This window comes from Tachypleus tridentatus, chromosome 10 (genome assembly GCF_004210375.1).
Source record: "Tachypleus tridentatus isolate NWPU-2018 chromosome 10, ASM421037v1, whole genome shotgun sequence".
Taxonomy (NCBI): Eukaryota; Metazoa; Arthropoda; class Merostomata; order Xiphosura; family Limulidae; genus Tachypleus; species Tachypleus tridentatus.
In genome coordinates, this window is record NC_134834.1 from 9,789,976 (window position 1) to 9,804,989 (window position 15,014).

Consider the following 15,014-nt stretch of genomic DNA (forward strand, 5'->3'; position numbering starts at 1 on the left):
GTTTCAGTTCGATGCATGTAACGTATATTGTTAAAAGTGTATTGCGCAACTCTCGTCTGCGCTCTAAATTTGTAGAACATTCTCGAGAGTAAGAATCAATAAGTCATTCTGAGAAAATACTAGCATGTCTTCGAATATCATTGAACATTTCAAAATCTCGCCTAATGAGTTTTTAAATAGACGCTTCAATAGACAGAAGAGAATATTGTTTCATCGCTACAGTCAGTATAGTACAAGTCTCATACAGTCAGTATAGTACATGTCTCATACAGTCAGTATAGTACATGTCTCATACAGTCAGCATAGTACATGTCTCATTCAGTCAGTATAGTACATGTCTCATACAGTCAGTATAGTACATGTCTCATACAGTCAGCATAGTACATGTCTCATTCAGTCAGTATAGTGCATGTCTCATTCAGTCAGTATAGTACATGTCTCATTCAGTCAGTATAGTACATGTCTCAGAAGCTATAACTGTGATAAACGCTAACTAACAGGAAGACTACAGATTTTTGACTAGGAACGTTTAAAGATTTTCAACATTACAGACTTCAGTGAATTAACTTCGGACGTTAGTATATCTACAAGGATATCTAATAGCTTCGTTGGTAAAAAGTCAGCTTGTAAACGGCGTGAAGCCAACCAAGCTTACTAGCGTGTAACGGTGTAAAGTCAAAATGAATTTACTCATTGTAAGTCTGGATCATGCATAAGATATTCAGTTCCAGACCAGATATAATACTAGGTATTGTTTGTAAAACTTTTGTATATAAACCAATATTTGTAATAACTGTTATTATAAATTGTATTGTTGTTTGTATATTAAAATACATTTGCGTTAAGAAAGAAAACTGCATGTATCAATCTCGTTGGCAAATATCGTAGATTTGATAAACATTGACATTCAATTATCTTCTAAATTAAAATTAAAATTCCCGGCTACTTGAAATCGTTTGTTTGTTTTGAATTTCGCGCAAAGCTACAGGAGGGCTATTTGCGTTAGCCGTCCCTAATTTAGCAGTGTAAGACTAGAGGGAAGGCAGTTGGTCATCATCATCCATCGCCAACTCTTGGGCTACTTTTGTAAGAACGAATAGTGGGATTGACCGTAACATTATAACTCCTTCACGGCTGAAGGGCGAGAATGTTTGGTGTGAGAGGAATTCGAATCCTCGGATTACGAGTCGAGTGCCTTAACCACCTGGCCATGTCGGGACGATTTGAAATCGTAACATAATAAATCGGAAACTCGTCCAAGATAAATTGTAAGACGTAACACCTTCAACTTATGGACTTGTTTGCATACCGTTCAATACAAGTGTGGTCTACCTACTGATTTGACACTCAGTGTAAAAATGTGACCAGAGAATTGGATCAGATAAATATGTTTTATGTAAAATTCATAAAGAACTTCAGTATTATTTAAATGGATTAACTGTGGTCATTTTTTATTTTTTACTCATATATTATCATTAACCTTTTAATGGCGATTTCATCGAACTACAAGAAATTTGTTTTGTTTGTTATTAAGTTCAAATCTACACGACAAATCTACAGCCTGTCATCAGGAGGCATCCTCAGCCTCACTGCTGTGTCACTAGGAGGCAACCTCAGCCTCACTGCTGTGTCACCAGGAGGCATCCTCTGGGCTCATAAATAGTTTAGAAAAATGTGTTTAAAAAGAGAACAAAATTTGGACACCATAGATATTTTTAGGATTAACAGTTTCAAATCTCAAAATTATGGTAGGTTAGATATTTTTTAGGGTTAACAGTTTCAACTCTCAAAATTAAGGTAGGTTAGATATTTTTAGGGTTAACAGTTTCAAATCTCAAAATTATGGTAGCTTAGATATTTTTAGGGTTAACAGTTTCAAATCTCAAAATTATGGTAGCTTAGATATTTTTAGGGTTAACAGTTTCAAATCTCAAAATTAGGGTAGGTTTGAAATTCCATGTTTATCTTTGTGATTATGTTAACTTCAGAGTTTATTTAATTTTCATTTTAAACCTTTAAAGAGCACTAGAAGAAACGCATCTATTTGTTTAGAGTACGCACTGTGCAGTTCAAAATTATGGTTCAGTACTCTCTCGGTCGTCAGAACAATTTGTTTATGAATTAAGGCAAAGTTACTTGACGGTCAGCCATTTTTAAATTAGCAGCGATAGGTTAGAGGGAAAGCAGCCAATCAACCCCACCTATCGCCAACTTTCTGGACTACTCTTTTATCAACGAATAGTGGGATTGAATGGATGAAAGGGCTAGCATTACTCGGTGACAAGGATTCGAACCCGCAGATTAAGAGTCGAGCGCCCTAACCACAAGATAATGTCCAATGGTCAGAAACTCGAAAACAAACATGGCTACCATAGTTTTGATCCACTAGAAAATCTTTGGATACACAATAACAGCAGAAGATTGAAACAAACCCACCTTCAATAATGTGCAACTTCTCTTCTTCTGTAGTTCCTTCTTCTGCTAATATTACTTCTTCTGGAAAAGTAAACAAACACAAGTTATTAAACCGTCTTCACAGATGTAAGGAAAACTGGAAGATGCGCACATGGTACTAACACCGCAGGCAAGTTTACACATTTTTTATTACCCAATGAGGATTACTGCAGAAACTTCTCATTCTATTCAAGGTTTAAACATTTGTTGTTAATAAATCTTAAAGAAAGTACCTTTTATCAGAAACCGGACTAGCTTTACCGTTTCGTTGTACTGTCTTTAAAACGTTACTGAGAAACGTATAGCACTACCGTTTCGTTGTAATGTCTTTAAAACGGTCCTGAGAAACGTATAGCACTACCATTTCGTTGTACTATCTTTAAAACGTTACTGAGAAACGTATAGCACTACCGTTTCGTTGTACTGTCTTTAAAACGGTCCTGAGAAACGTATAGCACTACCGTTTCGTTGTACTATCTTTAAAACGTTACTGAAAAACGAATAGCACTACCGTTTCGTTGTAATGTCTTTAAAACGTTACTGAGAAACGTATAGCACTACCGTTTCGTTGTAATGTCTTTAAAACGTTACTGAGAAACGTATAGCACTGCCGTTTCATTGTACTGTCTTTAAAACGTTACTGAGAAACGTATAGCACTACCGTTTCATTGTACTGTATTTAAAACGTTACTGAGAAACGTATAGCACTACCGTTTCGTTGTACTGTATTTAAAACGTTACTGAGAAACGTATAGCACTACCGTTTGGTTGTAATGTCTTTAAAACGTTACTGAGAAACGTGTAGCACTCCCGTTTCGCCCCATATCCAAATATCAGGCATTGGATCTTAAGATCCCAGTCAAGGCAATATCCGGCCCATAATCATGCCGTTTTAGTTTATATTGTTTCGTCTCTCCTGCTGTTCGGACTACGGGCCCCGGCCTGGCCTACTTCCCTCGTGTCTCACTCTCCTTTTCATACTGCCTCACTTCGTCACCTTAAACAAGTCAAATCAAAATACAGGAAAACGTAAAAGTAAATAATCTTCCATGAGCGGGGACAAGGAGGATCTACAACGTTCCTGACCTCCCTTGTTGGGGAGAGAATTCATCAAACCTCTGTCTCTCTAAACTAAACCCCTGACAAGTTCGTTTCGTTTTATAGGACGTCAAAAAGAATACAACAGTTAAACAACGCAAGTTACTGGAATGAAGTTAATATATAAGCCAATAAAATACTGCTGTGATATTTTTATGGCTGAAAAACGTATCTGCTTTGTCCAACGCGGAGAATCGAACTCTAGATTTTAGCGTCGTAAGTTCGTAGACTTACCATTGTCAAATCGAGGGATGAACGAAATAAAACCAACAGCTTAACATTTTGAATAGTTATCCCTTCAAAACCCTTCAGGAAAGTGGAAAACTCACACTGCCTGGCGCTTGAAACAGCAACGGACTCCAGATTACACTTCGAGTCAGTATAAAACAGAGCATTCATTCAGTATAAAACAGAGCATTCATCTTGGTCATGCACTGCTCTTGGAACTACTTATATTGTCGTTCGTATTTAATCTGATGGAGATGATTACAAACTGTTACTAAGAGACTAGTTTACTGGAACAACATCAGCAGAACTTGATGGATACTTATTTAATCGATCAAGGCACTAGTCCATTGGACCTGCATCAGGAGGACTTAACGCATCTTAATGTAGTCAATCAAGGCATAAGTGCATTGGACCTGCATCACGAGAACTAAACGCATGTTAATGCAATCAATCAAGGCACGTGTCCATTTGGCCTGCATCAGGACTTAACGCATGTTAATGCAATCAATTAAGACAAGTCCACTGAACATGCATCAGAAGAACTTAACGCATGTTAATGCAATCAATCAAGGCACGAGTCCATTGGACATGCATCAGGAGGACTTAACGCATGTTAATGCAATCAATCAAGGCACGAGTTCATTGGACCTGCATCAGGAGGATTTAACACATGTTAATATAGTCAATCAAGCCACAAGCCCATTGGGCCTGCATCACGAGGACTTAACACGTGTTAAAATAGTCAATCAAGCCACAAGTCCACTGGGCCTGCATCAGGAGGACATAACAGACATTTATTTGGTCATAAAAAAGTGCGTAAATTTCAGGTTTCACTTTTTCTACAATCCTCATGTAGTTCAATGATATTATTACGTAATGCATGTAACGATTGCTAATATACGAAATCTGTTCAAAAAATACGCGGACTGTTTGAATTGCGCGGCTCCAGTTGGTTCCAGAGGAATCCACTTGGTGTCGCTAGGTTCGCACAGATCAGCTGATTACGACGCCATTTCGATTGCAGATATCTTCATTTGTGTATTAGCTACGCGGTTTTAAGTGAAGTGCGATTTTTTCGTTTGGCGGATTTCAGAATGAATGACCTGAAGGAGCAACGACTTGCTGTGAAATTTTGTGTTAAACTTGGAAAATCTGCGACTGAAACTTTTGCTATGCTTAACACGGCTTACGGTGATGTTGCTATAAAGCGTACGGCATGTTTCAAGTGGCATGAACGTTTTAAGGATGGTCGACAGTCCATTGAAGATGATGAGCGTCATGGACGTCCTTCCACGTCAACTGACGACCCACAAGTCGACAAAATCAACACCTTGATGCGGGCAAATCGACGTCTGACTGTCAGGAAGCTTGCTGAAGAGTGTGGGATATCAGTTGGATCTTGTTACGAGATTTTGACCGAAAAATTGAAGATGCACCGCGTTGCTGCGAAATTCAGCCCTCAGAACTCGTGAGATTTTGGCCAAACACTCGATCACTGTTCTTCCCCACCCCTCCCACTCACCTGACCTTGCTCATTGCGATTTTTTCTTGTTCCCAAACTCAAAAGACCCTTGAAAGGAAGAAGATTTGAGACGATTCCCGAGATTAAGGCAAATGCGACGAAGGAGCTGGACGACATTACAAAAGAAGCCTACCAGGACTGTTTCAACAAGTGGAAACACTGTTGGGATAAGTGTGTGCGTTGGGGAGGAGAGTACTTTGAAGGGGTCCCAGACCTGTAACTTCTAAATAAAGTACATTTTGTTTTATGACGTCAGTCCGCGTATTTTTTGAACAGCCCTCGTAGATCCGTACCTTAAACACGTGTACTGTTGGACCACATTATTATTACAGTCTTTTGTAACTCTTTGCGCAGTCTCACACCGCATCAAATGAATAAATAACAATTACGACTGTGCTTGAAGGTGGTGGGGTTTAAAATTTCATGCGACTTAGAATCGCACGTGGATACTTAGCTCGTAAATATAACCTAAATATGCATAGTGATGTATTGTAAATATAGTTAGCGGTAAAACTCAGTAGTGTCTGACTTAATTAGATCACTTAACTTACAATTTTTTATTAATTTATGATCCAACTGGCATGTTCTTGAAGAGAAAAACAAACTTTTGATACGGAGTTTCTGATTGGCCAGTTTAATCAACCTGAAGCAATCATGGTGAGCGTTATTTGACAAGGTATGTTATATTTATTTTAACATCAGAAAAATCCATAAATATTCGAAAACTTACTTAGACACGTTACACAGAAAAATCCAATACAATTTTTTACTATTTGGTTTAAGTTTTGGTAACATTTAACTGTCTAGACGAGAGGAGTCGATGAACCCTTCTTATTTCACGTGACTAAAGTAGGATGGTTCAGTAAGGCTGGTTCTTCACATTCCAAGAAGTAGGTGTCGCCTTATTTCGACAAATAATTTTTTTATTATTATTTTTCGCTAAGCTACACTATGGGCCCGGCATGGCCAAGCGTGTTAAGGCGTGCGACTCGTAATCTGAGGGTCGCGGGTTCGCATCCCTGTCGCGTCAAACATGCTCGTTCTTTCAGCCGTGGGGGTGTTATTATGTGACGGTCAATCCCACTATTCGTTGGTAAAAGAGTAGCCCAAGAGTTGGCGGTGGGTGGTGATGACTAGCTGCCTTCCCTCTAGTCTTACACTGCTAAATTAGGGACGGCTAGCACTGATAGCCCTCGAGTAGCTTTGTGCGAAATTCAAAACAAACATACAAACAAGCTAAGCCACACAGTAAAAAAAGTAAACAAAATAAAGTTCTGTGAAGCTGTGTTAAACCACGAGACCACGACTTAAAAGTAACCAATAAGAAATCAGCAAAAGTTGTCCAGAAAATGTTAAATACAGGGTGATTATATGTGGTTCAAAACGAATGTAGCTTAAGTTTGGTTTGTTCAGAATTTCACGAGGGCTATCTGCGTTAGCGGTCCCTAATTTAGCAGTGTAAGGCTAGAGAGGAGGTAGCTGGTCATCATCATCTAACCCCAACTCTTGGGCTACACTTTTACCAACGAATAGTGGGATTGATCGTCACATTATAACGCCCCCACGGCTGAAAGGGCGAGCATGTTTGGCGTGACGGGGATTCGAACCCGCGACCCTCAGATTACGAGTCGAACGCCTTAACCCATCTGGCCATGCCGGGCCGAATTAATCAGCAACTACAAAAATAATTAATTAAAATACCTGCTTTACATATCCATTCAACGTAACCATTCAGTTCTCTCTCCAGTTGTTGTTCCCGTCTAAGTTTCAAAAACGCTTGTCGATTTTCAACCCTTTCTCTCTCTTTGGCAAATTCACTGCGAATAACAAACGTTAACGAAATCACCAAAAAACTTAAAACAAGATAAATAAATAAAAAATTCATTGCACATAGTATAACATTGTATTTCATTTGGTAATTAAGCCTATAAAAAATTGAACTATTTATAGTATGGTATGATACAGATATTAACAGTTATAATTATGGTATGTAACCGTCTAAAACACCACCAGCGCTATGGATTATATGGTTCTTTTTTCTATGGTTTATTATGGTCACAAATTTGAATATAAAAATATTCAATAGAAAACAGAAAGTAGATAATTACATTTTGGTTAAGTTAATAATAATTTTAATTGCTCAGTTATTGTTATATTTATAGTACAGAACGTATCATTCAGTAGCAATGTTTTTATACTCCTATATTTATGGTCTAAACTTTAACCAGGTCTGTTTATTTTGATAAAGTGGCTTCATTCTCACCGTTAGGATATTTTCTCACTGCAGGTTTGTTTTATAAGGAATATACTAGGTTACATAACACTATGTAACACAATTTTGTTCATGAATAGTGTGTGTTATTTGCTTATGTTGTAAAAGTACAAGAAATGGCCATTATTCCCTTCAAACTTTGCTTCTGTGACCTGGATAATCAAATTTAGAAATTCACCTATTTTCTATGTAAAAACGGACAAATTTGCACATTTTCATTTACATAAGGTCTGAATAAAACAACATATGGATCAAGATTTACATGTATTTATACTAAAGTTATACAAAAATGTTTAGAAGTGAGTAGTTTTTCGAGATTTGCGACTGTAATGTAAATCACTTTCACGTATCAGCCCCCAAATACAGTCTCCCATCATGTGTTTGTTATACGCTCCTTGGTAGCAGCATTCAAAGTCCAGTGTATCTTGGTAAAAAACGCCCGCCTTGCTCCTCTGAGTATGCTCCCATGTTCTCCTTGAATTTATCAAGATAAGCGTCCTAGGATATGGACTTTCAGGGACATCCTGCAGCCCATTTTGACGTAGTTCTTCACCAGAACCTCAAACAGTTCCACATAATTTTCGGCCTTGTGATTGCCCAAGAAGCCCCGAACCACTGCGACAAAGCTGCCCCAAGCTTTTTTTCCTTCCTACTGAGCTTCTTGGGGAAGTCTGTGCACTCCAGGATCTTCTTTATTTGTGGTCCAACGAAGACACCAGCTTTGACCTTTGCCTCATACAGCTTAGGGAAGAAGTCTCGAAGGTACTTGAAAGCTGTAGATTCCTTATCAGGAGCTGTAACAAATTGTTTCATAAGACCCAATTTTATGTGCAATGGTGGGAACAACACCTTCTGGAGGTCCACTAGTGGCTCACACTTGACATTGTGCCTCTCCACAGAGAACTCGGTCCGTTATGGCCAGTGCTTCCTGTTGTAGTGCGCTGCGGTGTCCCTGCTGCCCCAAAGGTAAAGATGACAGGGAAACTTGGTAAAGCCTCCTTGCATAGATCTATGTGTTCACTTAGCCAGCTATAATTAAACTGAAGTGGTGAGTGGTGAGCCCCTGTATATATATTAGTAAGGAAAGTTCTAGAAAATTCTAAAAGGTTCTTGAAAATACTCGTACGTTCTACAACATTCTAGAAAGTTCTTGTAAGTTCGAGAAAATTTTCTATCAGCTACTCACCACTGAATCTACCTGGAATGTTCTGGAAAAATGGATAAATTTGAAAATTTCATTACCCAGGTAACAAAAGCAAAGTTTGATTAGGTCTTTTCCATTTACTTTAGGCATAACCAATTGGGAAATAACACTTTTTGCCCAGGAACAAGAAAAAGCAAAAATTTTGTTACATAGTGTAATGAACTACACAATGAACTATCGGTGATTTGCCCATCACGGTATCAAAACCCGGCTTATAGCGCCAAGATCCCACTGTGCCACTTGGGGGCGCTATTTATTAAGACCTATAGTTCCAAAAATTGGAACTTATACTGATTTTTTGTCTATTTTTATTCTAAAATTCCTTTTGAAGGAACAACATTGTCACGTGCAAGCTCAGTTCTCAGCGATAATTTAGTTACACTTCCAAAATCCGCCATTTTGAAACTCATGAATATTTGCAACTAAGGAATCACCTTTCTGTTTAATGGTATTCATGATAACCGAACTGATGATGTAACTGACATCAGGATTGGCTCTTTCTTTAACTAATAATTTTCTTTGTTACAAAGGTATATAGATAATACTTTGCTATTCTTAGGAACACACTTCATGTTTCTCAGTTCTTTGCTATTCAAACAACAGACGTAAAGGTACGAAACTTTCTGTAAGACGTCAATAAGTTCTTAAACTCACTTCTCTGGATACGTGTACACAATTGTGATGGTAGATTTGAACGTGAAGTTTATTATAAGAAAACATTTATTGGTCTTTATTTTAGGTTTCCAAGTTATACACCAGCTGCGTTTAAAGAAAACCAAACGAAGATTTCAGTTCATACCAAATCATGGAAGGAACATAAACGCCCAGTTTATATAATGTTCAAACATACTGCAATGTATATTTTGCATGTTAAAAACAATTAAGGACCAATACAATGTATTCGCATACACAGTAAAATCCCGTATATACAGTACGTAAGCCACGTTGTTAGCTGTATTATTTACTCAGACAGAATGACCGTTTTTCGTCACTGGAAACATTGTCTGTACTTTATTAAGTCACTTGTCCTTGTTGGATGCAAGGCTCTATTATAACACAGTTGCTGACTCGAATGAAAAATAGATACACGTACATTTAAGAACGCCGAATAAATCAAGTGTATTGGAGCCAATAAGACCTAAGCGTGATGTGTTCATCCACTGAAATTGTTTTAAGATCTAGACAAGGTCAGCTCGTAAATTATCGTGCCTGTTAGAAGAAAAGGTTTGTTTTTATTATTCAGTGGCCCCAGAAAACGCTAAATAAAAACACATGGCTGTCACTCATAACATTTTATACGGAAAATGTATAATAAAATACAACAACCCCACTATGTCTTCTACTTCCAGTGCTGACGAGGACTTTCGCACAGTGCCAGAATTCTTCAGGCCTGCTTGAGATAATGTTCGTTAAGACGCTAATTGTATTATCTAAGTGTTTGACAACAACTATTGTAACGTTATCGGAGTTAAGCCCAAATATGAAACATTTTCATTGATATAACAACATCACAATTAATCGCTAAGTCCTAGAATTTAACTCGCAGACTAACACGTTAACAATCATCAAGATACGACTTCATCCACATTGTGAAGTTACACATAATCACTGGAAATATCAAAACGCACGAGACGACCGTTGATATGTTGATTGGCTAACGTGCTAGAGAAGTTTAGTACTAAACAAAGAACGTGCAAGAGGCCGTCCCTCCTATTATGCTTGTCAGTGTACAGTCCAATTAGTGTGAAAATAGTAATAAATAACAAATGTTATTGGGAAACGATAAGAGGGTCACTCATGACCACAAAAAGTAAGTTAGTTATTAATGTTTCACTTACCCACTCAGAACCCCAAGAACCAAGTTGAGCATGAAAAATGACCCGATAATGATAAGAGGAACAAAATAGATCCAGTTGAAAGTGCTTCCTAATGCATCGTTTGTCTAGATGAAATATAAAATATTTATATTTATGAGATATTATTAGGTTTACGACCGAAAATGTCGTTAACAGAGAGTGTACGAAATTGACCAAATAATGCATTTTAATCTATAAGAAAGAAAATTATCTGCACTAATTACTGGGATATTTTCAACTTTGATCCAAAAAGCTACAGCGTTAAGTGAGATATGTATTATAACAGTACAAAAAAAGTGAAAACAACACCAGTTTCTTACCCAGTATAACATTGAAGTCCAACCTTCCTGTGTTACACACTGAAACACTGTAAGCATGGCGAAGAAGATGTTATCAAAGTTGCTAATACCAAAGTTGGGGCCTGTCCACTTCTCTCTACAAACAGCTAACGAAACGTCACAAGTATAGGCGCCAGGAGGGGCAGTTTTAGGGTCTGACGTTTCGTAACAAGGAACCTCTTGATCTCCTACCATAACTATTTCTCCTACAGGAAACAATGACGAACTTTAGAGGTGTATTTAGGGCTATTAAACATTCACTGGCTGTCAACAAATGTTACGTAGTTTTAAGTGTTAGTATATTATATGTATTATCATCCTGAACCAACATATGTTACTTATTGTTCACCTACGTCAACGTATTGTATTTATTGTGTCACTATTGTTATGAACTGCATATCTGTGTAATGTTACACAAGTACTCTCTGCTCTATCCAGCCATAGTTACACAAGTACTCTCTGCTCTAGCTAGCCATAGATAAACAAGTACTCTCTGCTCTAGCTAGCCATAGATAAACAAGTACTCTCTGCTCTAGCCAGCCATAGTTACACAAGTACTCTCTGCTCTAGCCAGCCATAGTTACACAAGTACTCTTTGCTCTAGCCAGCCATAGTTACACAAGTACTCTCTGCTCTATCCAGCCACAGTTACACATGTACTCTCTGCTCTAGCTAGCCATAGTTAAACAAGTACTCTCTGCTCTAGCCAGCCATAGTTACACAAGTACTCTCTGCTCTAGCCAGCCATAGTTACACAAGTACTCTCTGCTCTAGCCAGCCATAGTTACACAAGTACTCTCTGCTCTAGCCAGCCACAGTTACACAAAATCTCTCTGCTTTATCCAGCCACAGTTACACAAGTACTCTCTGCTCCAGCCAGCCATAGTTACACAAGTACTCTCTGCTCTAGCTAGCCATAGTTAAACAAGTACTCTCTGCTCTAGCCAGCCATAGTTACACAAGTACTCTCTGCTCTAGCCAGCCATAGTTACACAAGTACTCTCTGCTCTAGCTAGCCATAGTTAAACAAGTACTCTCTGCTCTAGCCAGCCATAGTTACACAAGTACTCTCTGCTCTAGCCAGCCATAGTTACACAAGTAGTCTCTGCTCTAGCCAGCCATAGTTACACAAGTACTCTCTGCTCTAGCCAGCCACAGTTACACAAGATCTCTCTGCTTTATCCAGCCACAGTTACACAAGTACTCTCTGCTCTAGCCAGCCATAGTTACACAAGTACTCTCTGCTTTATCAAGCCACAGTTACACAAGTATTCTCTGTTCTAGCTAGCCATAGTTACACAAGTACTCTCTGCTCCAGCCAGTCACAGTTACACAAGTACTCTCTGCTCTAGCCAGCCACAGTTACACAAGTACTCTCTGTTCTAGCTAGCCATAGTTACACAAGTACTCTCTGCTCTAGCCAGTCACAGTTACACAAGTACTCTCTGCTCTAGCCAGTCACAGTTACACAAGTACTCTCTGCTCTAGCCAGTCACAGTTACATAAGTACTCTCTGCTTTATCCAGCCACAGTTACACAAGTACTCTCTGCTCTAGCCAGCCACAGTTACACAAGTACTCTCTGCTCTAGCCAGCCATAGTTACACAAGTACTCTCTGCTCTAGCCAGTCACAGTTACACAAGTACTCTCTGCTCTAGCCAGGCATAGTTACACAAGCACTCTCTGCTACAGCCTGCCATAGTTACACAAGTACTCTCTGCTCTAGCCAGCCACAGTTACACAAGTAATCTCTGCTTTATCCAGCCACAGTTACACAAGTACTCTCTGCTCTAGCCAGCCATAATTACACAAGTACTCTCTGCTCTAGCCAGCCATAGTTACACAAGTACTCTCTGCTTTATCCACCCACAGTTACACAAGTACTCTCTGCTCTAGCCAGCCATAGTTACACAAGTACTCTCTGCTCTAGCCAGCCATAGTTACACAAGTACTCTCTGCTTTATCCAGCCACAGTTACACAAGCACTCTCTGCTCTATCCAGCCATAGTTACACAAGTACTCTCTGCTCTAGCAAGCCATAGTTACACAAGTACTCTCTGCTCTAGCCAGTCATAGTTACACAAGTACTCTCTGCTCTAGCCAGCCACAGTTACACAAGTAATCTCTGCTCTAGCCAGCCATAGTTACACAAGTACTCTCAGCTTTATCCAGCCACAGTTACACAAGTACTCTCTGCTCTAGCCAGCCATAGTTACACAAGTACTCTCTGCTCTAGCCAGCTACAGTTACACAAGTACTCTCTGCTCTAGCCAGCCATAGTTACACAAGTACTCTCTGCTCTATCCAGCCATAGTTACACAAGTACTCTCTGCTCTAGCCAGCCATAGTTACACAAGTACTCTCTGCTTTATCCAGCCATAGTTACACAAGTACTCTCTGCTTTATCCAGCCATAGTTACACAAGTACCCTCTGCTCTAGCCAGCCATAGTTACACAAGTACTCTCTGCTCTAGCCAGCCATAGTTACACAAGTACTCTCTGCTTTATCCAGCCACAGTTACACAAGTACTCTCTGCTCTAGCAAGCCATAGTTACACAAGTACTCTCTGCTCTAGCCAGTCATAGTTACACAAGTACTCTCTGCTCTAGCCAGCCATAGTTACACAAGTACTCTCTGCTCTATCCAGCCATAGTTACACAAGTACTCTCTGTTCTAGCCAGCCATAGTTACACAAGTACTCTCTGCTTTATCCAGCCATAGTTACACAAGTACTCTCTGCTTTATCCAGCCATAGTTACACAAGTACTCTCTGCTCTAGCCAGCCATAGTTACACAAGTACCCTCTGCTCTAGCCAGCCATAGTTACACAAGTACTCTCTGCTTTATCCAGCCACAGTTACACAAGTACTCTCTGCTCTAGCCAGCCATAGTTACACAAGTACTCTCTGCTCTATCCAGCCACAGTTACACAAGTACTCTCTGCTCTAGCCAGCCATAGTTACACAAGTACTCTCTGCTTTATCCAGCCACAGTTACACAAGTACTCTCTGCTCTAGCCAGCCATAGTTACACAAGTACTCTCCGCTCTAGCCAGCCATAGTTACACAAGTACTCTCTGCTCTAGCCAGCCATAGTTACACAAGTACTCTCTGCTCTATCCAGCCACAGTTACACAAGTACTCTCTGCTCTAGCCAGCCATAGTTACACAAGTACTCTCTGTTTTAGCTAGCCATAGTTACACAAGTACTCTCTGCTCTAGCAAGTCACAGTTACACAAGTACTCTCTGCTCTAGCCAGCCATACTTACACAAGTACTCTCTGCTCTAACCAGCCATAGTTACACAAGTACTCTCTGCTCTATCCAGCCACAGTTACACAAGTACTCTCTGTTCTAGCCAGCCATAGTTACACAAGTACTCTCTGCTCTATCCAGCCATAGTTACACAAGTACTCTCTGCTCTAGCAAGCCATAGTTACACAAGTACTCTCTGCTCTAGCCAGTCATAGATACACAAGTACTCTCTGCTCTAGCCATCCATAGTTACACAGGTACTCTCTGCTCTAGCCAGCCACAGTTACACAAGTACTCTCTGCTCTAGCCAGCCATAGTTACACAGGTACTCTCTGCTCTAGCCAGCCATAGTTACACAAGTACTCTCTGCTCTAGCTAGCCACAGTTACACAAGTACTCTTTGCTCTAGCCAGCCATAGTTACACAATTACTCTTTGCTCTAGCCAGCCATAGTTGCACAAGTACTCTCTGTTCTAGCCAGCCATAGTTACACAAGTACTCTCTGCTCTAGCCAGCCATAGTTACACAAGTACTCTCTGCTCTATCCAGCCATAGTTACACAAGTACTCCCTGCTTTAGCTAGCCATAGTTACACAAGTACTCTCTGCTCTAGCCAGCCATAGTTACACAAGTACTCTCTGCTCTAGCTAGCCATAGTTACACAAGTACTCTCTGCTCTAGCCAGCCATAGTTACACAATTACTCTTTGCTCTAGCCAGTCACAGTTACACAAGTACTCTCTGCTCTAGCCAGCCATAGTTACACAAGTACTCTCTGCTCTAGCCAG

The 15,014-nt window shown here is 39.6% G+C and overlaps 1 pseudogene; it reads right to left on the reverse strand.

Annotated features, from left to right (window-relative positions):
- The window catches only part of LOC143227944 (voltage-dependent calcium channel type A subunit alpha-1-like), a 56,047-nt pseudogene that overhangs the window by 19,083 nt on the left and 21,950 nt on the right, over nucleotides 1–15,014 (reverse strand).